General features: G+C 40.2%; 1 long non-coding RNA gene across 1 annotated transcript; it reads left to right on the plus strand.

Moving 5' to 3' along the window:
- Window positions 1-884: 884 nt before the first annotated feature.
- LOC148117291 (uncharacterized) lies at window positions 885-3895 on the plus strand. Its single transcript, XR_015736965.1, has 2 exons — window positions 885-1285; window positions 2998-3895. It is a non-coding gene; the product is annotated as an uncharacterized LOC148117291 (long non-coding RNA).
- Window positions 3896-15137: the final 11242 nt, after the last annotated feature.

Below are 15137 nucleotides of genomic sequence, written 5' to 3' on the forward strand. Positions count from 1 at the left end.
TACACTTCTTAAGGGCTTGAAAAATGTTTAATTCCTCTTTACATTTCACACAGTACCTGATACACTTAAGAGGCACTTGGTATGTATTTTATTGTATGAGATAAATTAATACTTCTATGTATCACCATGTATATATACATATATTTCCTTTTGGCTTAATATTTTCTTGTATTTCCATTTATGTGTCTATCTACAGCACCTCCCTTTCATCATTATATGTGTATATAAAACTTAATGCATATTGTTTGAAAGCAAACTATATTGTATTTGTTGCATTTATTAGAAGTTAAATTTATTTTTGTTTGCAAAACCATGTAGTGTTTTCATATTCTCTTCATACTATTCAAAGCAGCCAAATTAAGTTACATATTTATTATGTTGTAATTAATTACCTATTTTCCCTTGATGGTTACTGTTTGGGAGCAAACCCTTTACCATTCATGTGATGAAAAGAATGTGCTCACTGATGAGCATAACATTCACTTTTTTGTGTTCTAAGAATAATTTGGGTCAAATTATAAAATTGGGGTTGTAAACTTTACATAAGAACTTCCTAGTAGTTAAGAGCTGTCTAAAACTGAGTGATTGAGTTTTATAATTTTTGAGATAAAGCTTTCTCTTTTCTATCAAGACAGTTCAAACAGAGTCTTGTCAAACAGTGCAGACAGATCTTCTCACTGTTGTTTAATTTAAGGTGGAATTGTTCATGTGACTCTTTATATACTTTATATTTTTCTTTTTGGAAATGTAGCTTTATAGAATTCATAGACATAAATTACTTTTGGAAGTAAGGGGAGATGGTTAGAGAGAAGGGAGAGGGGGAGGATTGGGGATGGCTTGGGGGAATGGGATGGGGGGAGGGAGGAAGGATGGATATGTGTAGAGGGCCGCAACCACACTCTCCACCATAGATGGCGCTGCACCGCCAGGTGAGCTAGAAAGCTCACATGTGTTGGTATTTTCCACTACTCCCAAGGTTTCACCTGGGACTGGGAGCAGTTGACCAATCCAGGAAAGACACGTCCAGAGCAGGGTCTGTTTCCTTTATAAGGGATGGGTTCCATCTTATCTGGGTCCCCACGGCCGTGTTGGCTTATGCTCTAGCTCCCAAGAGACATAAAGCTTTTCTGCAGAAGGATCCTATGTGTACCGCGTGGTTCTTGCTGGCGAGACGGTAGCGCGGGACATCTGGTGCTGATACCCGGGAAAAAGAAGAACTTTGCACCACCGGAGACCCCTTGGACACAAGGAGGATTCAGAACTGCAGGCATGCGTGCTCAGAGAGGTACGTTCTAAAGTCCAGAGAGCATATCAGAAACTGAGCAGCAGTGGGAGGTTGTGCGCGCACCCAGATAAGTTTAAAAAGGACCCTCCGGTAAAGAATGGGGGAGACAGAAAAGAAAATAAGTTAAAAAGGACCCCCCAGTGATTTTAAAAGAGAGTGAGGATGGGGGAGAGGGCTGATTTGCAGGGTCAAAAGCTTTATGTTGTGTTGTTCATGTTGTCTTTTGTGTACTGGATGGGAGAGGGATATTTGAACTTGGAGACTGCTGAGGATGTGGTGTTTTGGGAGGGAGGTTCTGTTTTTGTCTCCATGGAGGGGGAGAGCCTAAGGGTGTACTTGGGATTTACGTGGTTTGAATCACCGAGACCTCCTGAAATGTTGTAATGTATACCCCTAAAATGCAGCGGCCCAATAACAGCAGGAAGCAGCCAAAGAGACTAAACGACGCCCAAATTCCCTTAAAGATTAAATGAGGTCCTTTCAAGCCTGCTTCTCTGAGTTCAGCTTTGCTCCGTGCACCGGTTTGGGCTCGGAGTGGGTGCAGCTGGGGCTGGAGGGCGGCTGGAGCGGAGCTTTGCTCTGTGGCTATGGTGGGAGGCATATTGCGCAGGCTCAGTTGGTGCCTGGCCTGGAGGGTGTCAAAGCAGTACTGAGAATGAGAGAGGTGCCACAAGCTGCCAGGTCAGAAGGCTTGCAATGTGCCTGAAACTGTGAGGGGCTCTGAGGCTGGAGTGGCTTCTGTTCCGCTTGGCTGAGCTAAGCTGTGCTGATCCTAGGTAACAGCCTGGGGCAACGGGCGGGGCGAACAATGCTGGCTACTAGCCCGAGAGATTTTCCATCTGAATAAGGAATTGAAGAGATAGCATAGGGGTTAAGAATGCTGCCTGCTCTTCCAAGGGTCGTGAGTTCAATTCCCCAGTGACCACATGGCAGCTTACAACTATTTGGTTTTAAATCTAATGTTTCAGGATCCACAGGGAGGTAGATGCAAAAAGCCCTTAGATTTTTAAAGTGATTGGGTCGTTGGCTGGGTCTGTGAGAGTTTGTTTACAGCTGCTTTTGCTGTGGCACAGGTGTTGAGAGTTGGCTAGTAGGAAAGCGGCCCTGTTCGCCGCCTCTCCCATCAGCCCCTTGAGCCGCAACGGCTCTGGCGCGGACCTTGAGATGTTGCTGCCTGTGCCGCCTCGGTCTGAGTGTCGGCTCCTGCCACACTCCGCCACCAACACAGCCTCAGAGAACTAGGCTAGCCTCGCGGAAAAGGCTGGGGCACCTGGGGGTGGAGCCGCACAGCGGGACACGGGGAGCCGCGCAGCGAGCAGGTCCAGGGCCGCACACAGCCCTTGGATGGCGGGCGGGCTCTGGAACCCGAGGCCACCATACCAGCAAGAAATACGGGAGCCAATAAATCTTAAACCTTATATCAACAAACAGGGCCTGGGTTTTTCCTAGGCACCACTGGGACAGCACGGCCTATATCATAAAAAACAAAGACCCTCAATCAGTTATCTACCACAATGGCTACAGCCCGGGATCAACAGGCTACCATAGATACATCTATTAGAGGTAAAATAAAGAACAGGTGGATAGCTTATGGCAGCTTGCCCAATTGGGCTGTGAATGGAAAACTCCAGCCTTATGTGTGACCAGTGTACCATATGAGAACTTTATAAAAATGGCTAACTTGTCCCGAGAATTGTCTTTGTATCTTGCAGGAGAATTTTGATGATTTGCTGTCCTCCTTGAGATGGTCCATCGTGACAATCAACTCCACGCGAGTGGACATAAGCCTGGCCAAAGGATTCCAGTCCTGGATCGTGTCCTTCATCCCCTACTTCAAAGAATGGGTGGGGGTTGGAATGTTTGGAACAGTCCTATGCTATGGAATAGTGTTTCTCCTCTGGATGGTCTGCTGACTCAAATCCCAAAGCCATAGGGACAAAGTGGTTTTTGCACAGCGCTGGCTGCCCTGGAACAGGGAGCTTCTACTGATGTGTGGTTATCTATGTTAAAGCAGTAAGGTTTAAGCCAACCAGCTCCTGCACCCCTAGGACAATGGTCCATTGCACAGGGTGGAGTGCTTGGCTTAGCTAGCCCTGAAGGTTGTCGAGCTTAAAAGCATCGCACAGAGAATGACCCTCTCTGAGAGATAAGTCGCTCTGCTTAAGGGTTTCCTGCCGTATATTCCCTTTCCCAGAAAATTGGCAGAGGGCAGGCCGGATAGGTTCCAGGTGTCATGAGCCTAGGGACAGATTCCGTGTAAGCCCATTTTAATGTTTTCATTTTGGGAAGTGCGACCTCTATCTTTACCTTCCTAGGGAGTTGCCTTTCTGCAAAGAAGTAAAATTAGGGGGAGATGTAGAGGGCCGCAACCACACTCTCCACCATAGATGGCGCTGCACCGCCAGGTGAGCTAGAAAGCTCACATGTGTTGGTATTTTCCACTACTCCCAAGGTTTCACCTGGGACTGGGAGCAGTTGACCAATCCAGGAAAGACACGTCCAGAGCAGGGTCTGTTTCCTTTATAAGGGATGGGTTCCATCTTATCTGGGTCTCCGCCATGTGGCTTATGCTCTAGCTCCCAAGAGACATAAAGCTTTTCTGCAGAAGGATCCTATGTGTACCGCGTGGTTCTTGCTGGCGAGACGGTAGCGCGGGACAGATATGGGAGCAGGGAAGTCTATATCTCAACTAAGGGAGCCATTTTAGGGTTTGCAAGAGACTTGATTCTGGAGGGGTTCCCAGGCCCAAGGAGAGGTCCCCAGAATGTACTCTGGGCAGCAGAGGAGAGGGTGCCTGAACTGGCCTTGGCCCATAGCCATACTGATGAATATTTTGCATGTCACCACAGAACCTTCATATGGCGATGGATGGAGATAGAGACAGAGACACATATTGGAACTCTGGACTTAATTCCCTAGGTCCAAATGAGAAGCAGAAGGAGGGAGATCGTGAGCAAGGAAAGCAAAATCAGAGGGGGCCTTCATCCGACGATGGATGGAGATAGAGACGGAGACCCACATTGGAGCACTGGAAGTCAGGACCGCGAAGGGTGCGTTCACCCACTGATACAAGGGGACTGATCGAATGAGAGCTCACCAAGGCCAGCTAGACTGGGACTGAACGAGCATGTGATCAAACCGGATTCTCTGAATGTGGCTGACATGGGGGCTGACTGAGCCCCCAAGGTCCAAATGAAGACTGAGAAGCCATTGACAATGGCACTGGGTCTTGTTTCGTCTGCATGGACTGGCTTTTTGGGATCCTGGCCTGTTTGGATGCTCACCTTCCTGGACCTGGAGGGAGGGGGGAGGAACTTGGATTCCCCATAGGACAGGAAACCCTGACTGCTCTTGGGAATGGTGAGGGAGGAGGAGAGGTAGTGGGGGGAGTGGGAGGGTATTGGGAGGAGGGGAGGAAGTGGAAAGAGTGTTTTCGGATACTTTAATAAACAAGTCTAACGGAAAAAAAAATCACATGTTAAGTCAGTATGAATCTTCCTTTCATTACCCTCCAAGAAAGATAAAGTATTTGAGTTTAGGTAAGCTGCTTCCTATTCATCTGTAATAAAATAATCCAATTTAAGGAAACCTAGAATAGACAGTGAACACAACCTCTATCTACTTGCAAGTATCTTCTATATCAAGTTATCCCTTAGGTGACAAACTTGTTGCCAAATTCTGTGCAGGTATCTCAAGGAGCACTGATATTAAGAGCCAAGTATTTGTAATCTCTGCCAATTACATTGGCAAAAGGCAGTAATAATATGTATGTTGATTCTACATCATGGGACCATAGAGCAATCTCATAGAGTTTCCATGAGGACAGAAGAAGAGAAATTTGATTCCAAAGCATTGTGGGGGAAGTTACAATTTTTAACCAAATATCAGAGACTGCTAAGGCCTCAGGGAGGGCTTTGGTGCTTAGCTACTGGGAAAAGCCAGTTTGTCAGGTCTGCTAGGAAATGTCTTTGCATATCTACAGGGTCAAGGCATACAACCTGAAAGAAAGATGGTTTTATTGAAAATAGTGTGGAGTTTGGGTATAAGGGTGTTTAGTAGTTGAAAATAATTTCAAAATAACTCAGAATCATATATTAATAAAAAAGCCTCTATGCATGTACTTAAGAATAAAAATAATAATAAATAATTATTTATTTAATAATAAATAATAAAGTTGCAATTCCTTTTTTGATTTGTAAAAACTCCCACTTCATAGGTTTCCAGTGCCTCTCCTTTTAGTACATCACTCCCTCACCATTCTTAAAGATCCACATAAAATCTCTTATTTTTCGCAATATTCCCTTCTCCCTGAGAACTCTGTTTTATGCCTTTGACATGGACTGTAGGCTAACCCTTCCCCCGTTCCTCTCATATACTCTTGCTGCTCCTTCTGAGTTCTACAGCACAAAAGGTCAAAGATGGATTTTGCCAAAGATAGGTTCTTAGAATGGTGAAACTCTGAGGAAAAAAATCTCTCCTTCGTGAAACAGGGGAAAGGGAAGGTTATGAATATATGTGTATCATAATTTTTACTTGTTATACCATAATAGAATACAGTTAATTCTTTGTTATAGATAGATGGATTGCCAAAACCAATTTTACCTCGTTTTGCTATTAGCTCATTTTGCCTCTTTTTTTTCCACTTCAGTTTATAGATTATGGTTCTTCATAGGAATTCAAAATAAAGCCCTAAAGAAAAAAATTTTAACTGTAGAGAACTTGGTAGTAGATGAGGTCAGAGAAGTCCTTATATATCGTTCTGACAGCTGTAAACCTTCTGAAGTTTCCTTAGCTGGTCTTCTGTGGTAATGCTTCAATATTTGCTGTAGTGTGATATGCCTAAGCATTATCAAAACTTTTCATATGAAAACTTAATACCACATTTGAAAGCTAAATATCAATACTTCAATGACTGATCCTACTATTCTTCTCTATTGTTGAGAATTCTGGATGAGAGACAAGCAATTATATTGAAAGCACTGGAAGGATGTGAGGACAACCCCTACATTTTTGCATTTTGTGGTTTTGAATTGTGTGCCATTGAGTTAAAGAAATGTCAGCCTCTTTATAATATAGAAAAGATGAAGAAGTATCTATCTCCAAATTTCTTGGTGTCTTCACAGACTAATGAAGTAAATCACTTTAGAGGTTACCAGAACCTTATTATTTCATGTAAATTATGAGGTACTGACACTAGATATGGAATACACTCTGATTCTAGGTGCGAAGAGTAGTAGCTGGCATAAACACAGCAATGAAAGTAACTCAGTGACTCATAGCAATGCTGGCACAATGTATCAAGTGCTTGGCGATGGCTCTGCATGTATTAAGAAATCAGGTCAAGCACAATGAGAGGCATCATTGTTATGAACCCAAATGTTCCACTGACAGCCCCCCCAACATTCTGTTTTTCTTCTTTCTATCTTTTTAATAGTTTCAATAAATATGTTTGTAAAATTTCAAAGCAGGAGGGGTTTTACATGTCTTTGGATTCAATTTTTTAATTTCATAGACTAGGGAAATAAACATCCATAAGAAAATACCTTCTCTGATTTTACTCTGCTGGTAAGGGACAGAACTTGGACTAGAATTTCATTTCCCTCTGTTTAGGTGCATAGTAGCTGTTAAATCCAAGCTCTGACTGTCATCAGGGAATCCACTATTGGAAATATACCATATTCTTAATTCTATAATGTCCATAATTCTATTCACTATAGTATGACCTCTTTCCATTATGAGGCCAATATATTATTGGTGATTAATTGCATCTTTTGTGTAGCACTGTCTTTTCTAACCTCTCCTGTGATCTTTCATATTTTCCCTTCATCTTCAGTGCCACTTTTTGTACAAGCTCAGTTGGCAAGTTATATCACATCAGTAGAAAGGAAAGACCAAAAATTTTCATTTAGTTCATGTTCTTAATTACTTCCTGACTTTTACTTTCCAAATGTAGTTAGTCTTTAGACTTCACATTGAAGTAAGCCACATATTTGTGAATAACATATTTACTCAGTTTTCTTCTTTTCCATGGGAAAGAGACTTGAATTTACTAGGCTATGGATCAGTTTATAATCACATAATAACCAGTTATTTTTCAAGTACTTTAGCCCAAGTTCATAGACTTTGAAAAATTGCAACTATGATGACTTTTCTACTGAAGAACTGCCATATATTCTATTATATAATACCATGTACTCAGATTAATTCCTTCTGAAATCAGACGAGATGTATTGGTTTGGTATAGCTGTAGACTCAGATGAACGTCATAAAATTCTTCTTCTTCATCTTAAGTAAGCCTAAAATTCCACATGGTATTTATAGTAGTGAATGCTAATTTACTAAATTATGATGCTCATTGCAACAGTGACCCTTGTCTTTGGAAGAAGACATTGAATATGTTGTTTCAAGGAGCAGTAAGCAGTGGACATATTTTCCAATGGATCTGTAGACTTGACATGTTCTCAGAGCCCCCTCTGCTCAGTTACATAGGGATAAGCTTGACTTTCAGGAGGATGATTTAGTTCATTTGTTTTGTTTTTGTCTTCAAACATCAGAAAACTTACTATCAAAAATCTTAGAGCCTGTAAGTCCAAAATCAAGATGTTGGCTCCTTCAGAAGCCCCTAGGAAAGGGTCTTTCCCTGCCTCTTAGCTTCCAGAGGCTCATAGAAACCTCTGGTGTCCAAAAAGATTAGTTAATGTATTGAATGCTAATCAGTGGAACAATCAATCAACAGAAAGCCTAAAACGCCATTCTTCTAAGTAACTACAACAACACAATTGGCAAAACTGTCTTCTAGATGCTGCCCAAGGTGCTACGCATTGGCTACTCATTGGTTAGTCCTCATTCTGTGATATCAGAATAACCTTATGCTGCCTGCATAGTCCTTGGCATGCACTTAGGAGTTTTTCTAGTGTTTTATTTTAAATCACAATGTCAAAGAGGTAGTAACAAAAGGGCAATTATTGGATTTCTTTTCTGACTCCCTTCCAATCTCGTGAAAAGCAAGATCCAAGGAAAGGTTGACACATATGGTAAAGCGATCTGGCAAATACTCTGATCAGTCACAGAAGATGTCAAACTAGATAAACTATCTTCACAGTAGAGCTTTGTTTGCTGGAGGGGTGCTGAAATGATCTGAATTGTCTATAACAAAGAAAGTAATTGTGGGATTTCTAAATATTTTTTGTAGCTCATCATTGCAGAGCAAACATTAACTGGGACTCTTAATTCCAGGCATCATTAATTTTCTGAAGAGTCAGTTAATGAATGTTAGTTTCAAATCAGAAAACTACTAAATCTGTTCCTTTTTAGCAGATCATCATCATCATCATCACTGTATACCTAGCACATAGCAGAAGCTATATACATATAATAGCTTCTGATCCATGCACTGGTGCAAGAAGTTGTGATGTATTATGAATGACAAATTGCGAACCAAGAAACTGAGGGTCATAAGAGTTAAACAAATTACTCAAGGTCACAGGGTTATGTAGGGCATGCAGAATCAAAGACAGATTCATCTTTATTATGAATCCCATTTCATTCAACTATACTCACATAATGTGAAATTGCCCGGGGAGACTTAAATAACAGGTTCACTGCAGACACTGTAAAGACAGTGGGGATGTTTACAATTCTGAATTCTAGAAATTTATTGCCCACTTGAGAGAACAGGTTCCTAGCTTTGAGGCTTGGTCCAATAGATACCTGGTGACTGTGGCAGCTACTGAAGAACATGAAAGTGTGGAGGCAAGCATATTTAGCAACCCAACTCAGAACTTGCCTTCTCTGTGCTTTGTGTGACTTGGTAGGTAGAAATGAGCTTCCTCATATTTTGAAATGAAATAAGGAAAAAAAAACTGCTTTACCTCATTAATGTTAGCTAAAGTTTCAGCCTCTTAAAGTAGTTTTGCTTTAAAATATTTGACAGAAGGAAAACTGTCTACCAAATCATGTTTTAAGTTCCATATCACCGATACCTCTGCTTACAGAAAGGGTTTATGACGGACACTGAATACTGCACTTTGCAACCAAACACCAGAACCTGCCTCACTCACGTGCTGAACTTCAGACCACTTGGAGCATGCTATTATCACTGAATCGTGACCTCAGTCAATGTTTGTTGTTGTTGGGTTTTTTGCATAACACAGCACATTGTTTCAAATTGGAGTTGATGCTGTGTATTTTCCGAAATGAATGAATCCAAACTAATGCAGAGATTTTCCAAATAATCTTAATATTGAACATGAACTAAACTGAGATGCACGCAGTCTCGTCAGACCCAGTCCTTGATTGCGGCTGCCGCTGCAGTCAGATCTTTCCTCTGGGTTTGAAAAGCCCACCTCTGCCTTGATGGACTAACTTGGTCACTCTCATGGTCTGAAGATCTCTGGATCATACAAGCCGTAGGCCTACCCATGTTACATGACAGTATAAGCATTAAACAAAGATAGAATTATTATTTTTTCTTTGAAATATGTAGGCTATATATAGATGCTGTAGAAAATGGATTTTGAGTTCATTGCTATTTTCTTCAAATGTATTACATACATCCCTGCCTCAGTTTATACATATGCAATTTCCTCCATCCCCATATTATTTGGCTTTTGCTCAATTGTCATCTTAACAAGGAAAGTTTTCTTTAATTACATATTAAGAGAAGGACTTCCCATGCATTTTATTTCTTTTTATGGCACCCGAATGATACTAGAACAATGGTATCTTTTGTTGTCTGTTGATTATCACCTCTCACACCAGAGCATAAGCAGTCTGGAAGCACATATATTGTTCACTACCCTACCTTTAATTCTTAGAATAATATCCATAAGATGGGAGGCACTTAATCTATGTTTAGAGAAAATTGGAAACCTCAACACGAAATAAAACAGCATATAGTTGACAGAATGCATCTCTGCAGGTCAGAATAGCTCGGTTTCACTTTAAGCGCTACCGGTAACTTGCTGGGGTTTGGGATAAATTAAGGTACTTCTCTGGGGCTTAGTTTCTTCACTAGACAAGTGAGAACATTTGTTCTTTCTTTATCTGACTCATGGGAACTTTGTTATGCTCAAAAGAAATAGCATATGAGGAAATCCTTGGAAAAGAAGACAGTAAATTTGTGTTTCCTACGAGACCGTTGAGATGAGTTGCCCTTAAAGAAACCCTTCTCCCTGGTTTAACCCATTTAACCATTATGTTTCCTTCTTATATTCCTAAATTTAACTAAGTCCCAGACACCAGTAACAAATAAGATTCTAGTTAATATGCTTAGTCATTCTCAACCTCTTGATAGAAGGTATCTAAAGCTTAAAAGCTAATCTAACTGAAGCAAAAACACCTTAGCTGACTATTATTCTTTTGCCAAATTTGCACAATTTTTGACATTAAACTGTACATTTGTGACAGGCGGTTAAACAAAAGACCCATTCAGATGCCCCACAAACTACATTAGAAGCCTCATATCATTAGGGATTGAGTCTGCAATCAGTATTTCAAATGCTTTAAGATCATCAGACCCAAAGAAGCAAGGAACTGACGCCTTTCCTGGTATTTTACTGGAGCCTCTTCAGGCTTATTACAGGCACACAATGAACAAGCCTTCAGAAATTGTAAGGTGCTTCATGGTCCTGGCAGATGTCCACAAGCCCCAAGTCCCAAACCAATACTGCTGAACAGTAAGCCGATGAGAAGTATCTGAACAAAACCTTTGTAAACAATGTTTAGTTTGTACATACAAAGGTTCTTATTCATTTGCCATCCATCACTTGGGCATGCCTGTAAGGATTTCAGGCAGGCATGGTTACCTCAACAAGTATGAAAACAAATCTACTTTACCCCCAACTTTCAAACCAATAGACAGAGCAGCCATATTTGATGCCCCAAATATGACTATCTACTCCATACTGCAAAAAGTATACTGAGATTAAAAGGTGTTAGGGCAGTAACAGAAGATATAGCTGCCTTGTGAACAGGAAAAAAGGAACACATGAACTGCTGTTACTTAAGGCCTATGGATCTGAGATAATTTGCATAGATTTTGTGAATGTAATGGAAGCAAGAAATAGACTTCATTCTCTCTGCTCAGAACCCACTCCATTTAACTGTACCTTAACCACCTAGTACTTTAATCTTTCATTTCTAGAAGTCCTCAAGACAGTGATGACAAAGCAAACCCCTTAGCCACCCCAGAAATCTACTGCAACTCTTAGCTCCTTTTCCACCATGGAAACATCTGGACTGACTTGTATCAGGCTAGCAACCCCAATGTTTAACTCAGGAGGCTAAGTGCCTCTATCCCAGATACTTCTCAGATACTTTTTGGCCTTAGTTCATGCTCCCTCTTCAACTAGTTCAGACTGGCACTAAGTTTACATTCAGAAGGTAATTTATTTTAAATATTTGAAGTTATAAAACATGCATACTTACTGACAAATTTTAGTAATACATGTATGAACTAAAATAAGAAAAGTCTTTGATCCCTCAATATTGACTCCAGGTATGATGGTTTGTTTGAATAAGAATTGCCATTATATGATCATCTGTTTGAATACTTGGTTCCCAGTTGGTGGTACTGTTGGGAAGGATTAAGAGGTGTGGCCTTGTCAGAGGGGATGGGTCACTGGAGGTGGACTTTGAGGTTTCAAAAGACTGGTGTTGTTATTATGTGCCTACTTTCTGCCTCCTGATTTTGGATCAAGATGTGGGCACTAAACTGTTGTTGCCACCATGCCTTCCATCATGGACTTGAACCCTCTGAGACCATAAGTCCAATTATACTTTATTTTATATAAGTTTTCTGAGTCATAGTGTTTTATTACAGCAACAGAAAGGTAAGATACCAGAAGTTATAACATTTTCTGCAGACTTGATGTTTGCAGTCTCAATTTTCTATCTTCTTTACACTCAGGTAATTCAATTAGATTGTTAAAAATTCTAAGATGTTCAAAGCTGGGGATGTAGCTGAGTTGGTAGAGTCCTTACTTAACTTGTATGAATCCCTGGGTGTAATCTTATCACTGTATAAATCACACTTGGTAGGTCAAGGCAGAACGATTGGGAGTTTAAAATTCTCCCTTAACTACATAGTCAACTGAAGGGTGGCCTGATTTACAGAAGGTCCTGTCTCAAAGAAAAAGTCCAGTAAGGTTAATGTTGAAGGGTGATGATGACAGACCTTGCAGGTCGCAAGATAGTTATGAGGTGTGAAAAACCCTCAGGTAAGAGGGCTCCCTTTTGATTTATGCTGGTGGGTTGTAACGCATTGATTCATCAAAAAGTTGGATGTTAATGAATAGAGAGTTAGATAAGATATGCATGACATATTTGTACTTCAGGCTGGTTTTCTGAAGCATCCATTATCTTAGGGTGAACACTTTTGGCTTCACTGTTAATCTCTGGGTTGTGGGTAAAGATAAAAATTCATGTCAGATGAGAGATAAGATGTCCTGGTGAGGGACTTGAGAGATGTCTCAGTGGTTAAGAGCATTGGACAATCTTCCAGAGGACTCTGGTTCAATTCTGAACACATATATGCTCCCTTCGAGGGGATCTGATGCCTTTTTCTTGCCTTTGCAGACACCAGGTATGCATGTGGTGCACAGACATTCATGCAGACAAAGCACCCATACACATAAACAAATAAATAAAAATTTCAAAAAAGATGTTCTGGTGAAGGCAAACGACCAGTGTGTCCCTAATTAAGTATTGGCATTTTTTAGACACCTTTCCATATGACTGCTTGTTTTACTCTGGTCTCTCTCACGGAAAGAAGAGCCTCCATCAAATTTGTCAACTCAATGTCAGCTCAAATCAATAGCTCCTGAGCAAAAGAACTCCAGATACAGCTAAGAAAACTTTCACAAATGCAGTGGCTCCATAAGGATTAGTCAAGACAGTGTAAATGAAGATGGAAGTCAAGGACAAATGCAACACGTATTATTTTGCACTTTCTGCTTCATCAGGTGCATCCTCTAGCTTCACATCCTGCTCGCTGTTCCTTGCAGTTTCCTCACAAGTCTTCACAGACTGTTGTTCTTCTGAGTCACAGTGAAGGAGTTGCACAGAGGTGGAGAGAAGGTTTCCCTAGGAGAAGGAAAAGGAAGACCCCAGAAATATGAACTGCAAAGTCAGTGGAAGCCAGGAGTTTCTCTTACAGATATCTATTTCAAAGCACAGAGGAAAGAATCCAGAAATAAGCCTGCTTACCAGCAGTCAATTGATTCCAGACAAAGGTGCAGAAAGCTACCTTAGCTAAAGGAGAGCCCTGTGTGCACATGCAGATGATGACTTGATTTTCATTGCTATTTCTTTTTTGTTCTTGTATTTTTTTAAAAAAATAAAATTGAAAATTTATGCCTGCATATAATGGGTTTTGATGAAATTCTTCCTATTTCCTCTCCATCCAATGTCTATCTTGCCCTCTCACTTTTCTCTCTAAACTTCTTTCTCATTTTTGTCCCCCACCTTAAACCCATTCAGTGTACTTCCTGCTGATTGTATGTGCAAGTGTATATATAGATTCACCTGGTGGAGCATGGCACCCTCTCAAGGGTTATATCCCTGAAGAAAACTCATTCTGCCTCTCCTAGTAGCCATCAGCTGCCAATAGCTCTTTAGGTACTGTCTCTCTATTTCTTATCTTGCACAGAAAAAAAGAATCTCAAACAAGCCAAAAGCTATTAGAGAAAAATGTAAGGGAAACACTTCAAGGTATTGGCACAGGCGATGACTTCTGGATAGAACCCCTAAAGCACAAGAAATAAAAGCAAAAAGTGACAGATGGGATTACATCAAGCTTAAATCTTCTGCACAGCAAAGAAAATGATCAATAGAATGAAAAGATAGCTCACATAATGGGAAAATATTAGGTAGCATTTATCTGGTAGAAGATTAATATCATGAATATGGAAAACTCAAATGATTTAACAATAAAACCAATTAAACTGAAAAATTGCAAAGGATCTCAATAGACATTTTTTCAAGAGAAGAAATGCAAATGGTCAGTAAATACATGGAAAAAATGTTTCTCATTATTAGCCATGAAGGAAATGCAAACCAAAATTGCAATGAGAGATTCTGTCATCCCAGTTAGTGTGATTATTATCAAAAACCAGAAATATCAACTACTGGTAAGAATATGAAAAAAAGGAGCTCTTAGACACTATTAGTGTGAATGAATATTAGGCCGTTTATTCTGGATAACACGGTGGAAATTACTGTAAATAAAAATAAATAAATAGGATTAACTTATATATGCTTTACTATCTTAGCCCTAGATACATTCAAAGAAAATAAAAATAGTACACAGCAGATATACATGTGTGCTCATGCTTATTCTGGCACTATTTAAAATACTGAAGATATGGAATCTGTGTGTGTGCCCATTAATAGACCAACAATTAAAGAAAATATTCCATATAGACAATGGACTATTATTCAGTGAGAAAGAAGAAAGAAATGCTGTCATTTGGAACAAAACTGATTAAACTAGAGAGTATTGCATCAAGTTATTATGTCAATCAAAATTATCCAGACTCATAAAACAAATACTACCTGCTTTCTGTCATTTGTGGAAACTTGAAATGAGTATTTTTGAAAGTAAAATGAATGGTGGGCTTGGTAAGGGCACCAGAGGGGTGCTTAGAAAAAAAAACATGGTTGGATATGACAATGCATACGCTACGTATAAATAAAGATAAGATACTAAATCTCATTAATGTGTACAATTAAAATATGTTAATAAAATCATTATTTTAACTGATTTTAAAATATTTTAAGGGATAGAGAAATGGACTAGTGGTTAAGAATATATTCTGCTCTTGCATCAGACAGGAGTTTGTCTCCCAACACC

The sequence above is a fragment of the Myodes glareolus genome, chromosome X, assembly GCF_982192425.1.
Source record: "Myodes glareolus chromosome X, mMyoGla1.1, whole genome shotgun sequence".
Lineage (NCBI taxonomy): Eukaryota > Metazoa > Chordata > Mammalia > Rodentia > Cricetidae > Myodes > Myodes glareolus.